Below are 3,436 nucleotides of genomic sequence, written 5' to 3' on the forward strand. Positions count from 1 at the left end.
TTTGTTTCCATGTTTAGTCTTACATTCTGTTATTAGACAACTCAGGATGTTGGTACCCAACAACACAGGCACACGGGCGTTATATTGTGTATCCGGGACAATCAAAAACAGACAAGGTACACAACCAGTGTCGATTCCACCACCAGTAGTGGCGAGTTGAACCTCGACAAAGCCCTTGTAAGGAAGATTTTCTCCTCCTGCGCATTCAATATTGAGAAGATCTCCAACTGGTTCTAGAGGGATATGCTGCAAATTCGAAACAAAAAATTATTCTGAAATGATGAAAACAGTGGCACCAGTGTCTAAGAGAGCACACACTGGTACACCTTCAATAAAGACATCTACTTCGTTAGCATGACCAACTAACCCATCCGGTATATGATTCACTGTAGGGCGAGCATCAGGACTTATGGTCGCCCCCTTCGCATAAGCCCTCGGGAGTTTAAAGGTCGGCGTAAGTGATCAACTCGCACTCTGCAACCTAATGCAATATGTCCAGAATAACCACATCTATAACACACAGGTTCCTGATATTCATAACCGGTAACACCTGCATCCTCAAAGTTGTTACCATCTGGAAAAGATGAAGTGTGCTGACTGTAATTCCGAGTTGGCATTCCCGTCTTTGGCCTTGTGTCATCCACATATTGCGATGTTCGTCTTGGTCCAGACTGTTGGCTATAATACGGTGTAACTCCACGAGTAAACATCTTCCTATCACCTCTACTCTGGTTGTATGGTGCATCGAGTCTCGGCTGACTGGCTGGATTCTGAAACTGCTGTTGATTAACAAAAGTAGAATCTTGTCTATGCTTCAAATCTGAAACCTGACTACAAAGATCCTGTACAACTGAAGTGAGTTTATCCAAATCTGTTCGTGTTACAGTATCTGATACTGATGCCATCTTCACCGAAGCAGGTTTCTTGAATAGTGCAGTCGCAGCACTCGCCAGGTTACTCTTCATGTCATACTCAATTTCCCTCAAAGCAATTCTAAGAGCATCAAAGGAATGTATGCTGTCAAATTTATGACCAGAAACCGCCTTCATGCCTGGTATCAACCCACTCCAGATCATGTTTCTCAACATCTCATCTTGCTTTGACAATGGAATTGGATGATGTTCTGTAACCTTTGACAAAAGGTGTTCCAAACGGCATCCCCATGCCGATATATCTTCCTCAGCACCCTGACTCGCACCATAAAACTGTGCCATTAAAGCTTCCCTGCGTTGTACTGTCCCAAAAATACTTCCAAGTTTTGCCAAAATATCCTTGGTTGAAGCTTTAGGACCCAATCTCATGGCAACCCGAGCAGCTTCCCCTCTAAGTGATTGTCTGATGGCCTGACTAATGACCTCTGAACCGTAAGCCTTGTCCTGAATTAAACAATTAACTTCGTATGTCCACAAATCAAAAGTAGTATCTTTTCCCTGCCTATCACCACTAAAGAAGGATAATTTTGGAAAACGTGGGAAAACAGCAGATTCCTTGGGTGGTGGTGGTGGTGGCAAAGGATCCTCAGTCTTTAAAAGCGATCCTTGCTGTTGCGACATACCATGAATCCATGTCTTTAAACTGTCAGATGTATCCAATTTGGGTTCCAACCCCATCTTATGAAACACATTGACCAGTTCTCCAATCTGTTGTTCATCAAGTTCCATGGCTGAAGATCAAATCAACTTGATAAAACAATAAACTGAATATAAACAATTCCCAAATAGATGGTACTAGGGTTCGAGTCCCTACGTCGGCTCCAATTTGTAACAGGGTTCAAAGGACGAAAACAACACGTCACGACGTTTGGAAATGATTTACTTCATAAAGTTCATTATGTCATTGCAAACAACGCCCTGGAAGAATAAAATATACAATATATAACAGGCGTTCATTATAAATAATTACATGTATGCGTCATAAAAATCATCGTCATAAAAATAGTTCGATCATACATGTCAATCACAACATCATAAAAATATGTCCATCACAGGTCATCAATATTAAAAAAATATATATTAACATTTCAATTCGTATCCCATTAATGTCACGGTTATAAGTAACATCTACTAAACTATAATATCTTCCTAATCAAACAATCTGTTTGATTGAACTAAACCTGAATAACCTTTTGATCCACACCTACATGTATATGATAGATATCGGGATAATCAACTCCAAGGGGAGGTAATTACAAGAATAACAAATGGTTGAGATTTAGTGAATACATTAACCTAATTGACTTAAAATAAATTACTGTGGAATGTTGTCAGAATAAAAAAAATACTTTACTATATTAAATATTACAATTATGTTATAATGAAGTTTAAGATTAATAATTAATTGAAATAACTGCTTGATTACTAACTAACTATGTCATACCCTGTATGTGGTACACGAGCGTAAACAATGCCGGTGGTCAACAAGAGTGTGAAAACCTGGGGAATAAATTATAAACTATTAAGCATCATAAACTACAGATGCTTACGAACCTGCAACAAAATAAAAACATTGGCATAGCATACACTCATAAATCATACACGCATATCTTCGTACATTATGATAGTGGAAATATTAAAATAAGTTGATGTTTAAAATACAAACATATCTTTACGCTGAAGAATTAAGTGTTATTGATATAATATCTATTTATATGATTCCTTTTTAGATTGTACCTATAATGTATTCTGATCTGTCGCCTGTCAAAACCCGTCAAACATGTCTGCTGTTCATGTAGTGTGTGCACGTGAAAAGCATGCAGTGCTATTAGCCAATCAGATAAAGGGTACCTGACTGAGAAAACTAATAGAATAAATACTATTTGACAGACAACAATATCTGACAAATACCTGCGAAATATTAAAATAACAAATTACATATTTACACAATATTAAAACATCATCTGCCACACATATATAGGAATCAACTTGTCTTGAATTTTATTATTATGTATAACAAACATGATTATGATAGTTGGGATGGGAAAAACCCACTGGTTCTACAGAGGTGGTTCAATTAGAACTACAACCCAAGCACTTCAGGTGTGCACTACTGACTGAATTAGATCCCTCATATTATTATTTTTATTTTTAAAATAACTTGTTTTACGTAGGCCTACAATTAATTCAATTGACAGTGTTGGCATTAAAATCCACGTGGTATTTTTAATTCTACAATTACGCAACCAGTGTCCCTCAACATTTTGTAATACGTCATTTGACCTACCACTACCAGTTACGGACGGCTCTGACATCTATGTCAGGTCAGCGTTACGTTATTGATCTAGAACAGTCCCAATGTCGTTGATAAAAAATACACAACCTCCAACAAAATCTGTCATTACAAAGGATTTTATTCGAACGGCCAAAATAAAGATAATCTTTAAAAAACAACCCATAATGTTAGACACCATCATAAATGCGAAACAGGGGCCTAATTCACG

The 3,436-nt window shown here is 37.5% G+C and overlaps 1 long non-coding RNA gene across 1 annotated transcript; it reads right to left on the reverse strand.

Moving 5' to 3' along the window:
• Positions 1-1,796: 1,796 nt before the first annotated feature.
• Positions 1,797-2,898, reverse strand: LOC121373630. The gene is made up of 2 exons (XR_005958105.1): positions 2,670-2,898; positions 1,797-2,432 (listed from the first exon to the last, which is right to left on the reverse strand). It is a non-coding gene; the product is annotated as an uncharacterized LOC121373630 (long non-coding RNA).
• Between the last annotated feature and the right edge of the window lie 538 nt (positions 2,899-3,436).

Source organism: Gigantopelta aegis, chromosome 5 (genome assembly GCF_016097555.1).
Source record: "Gigantopelta aegis isolate Gae_Host chromosome 5, Gae_host_genome, whole genome shotgun sequence".
Lineage (NCBI taxonomy): Eukaryota > Metazoa > Mollusca > Gastropoda > Neomphalida > Peltospiridae > Gigantopelta > Gigantopelta aegis.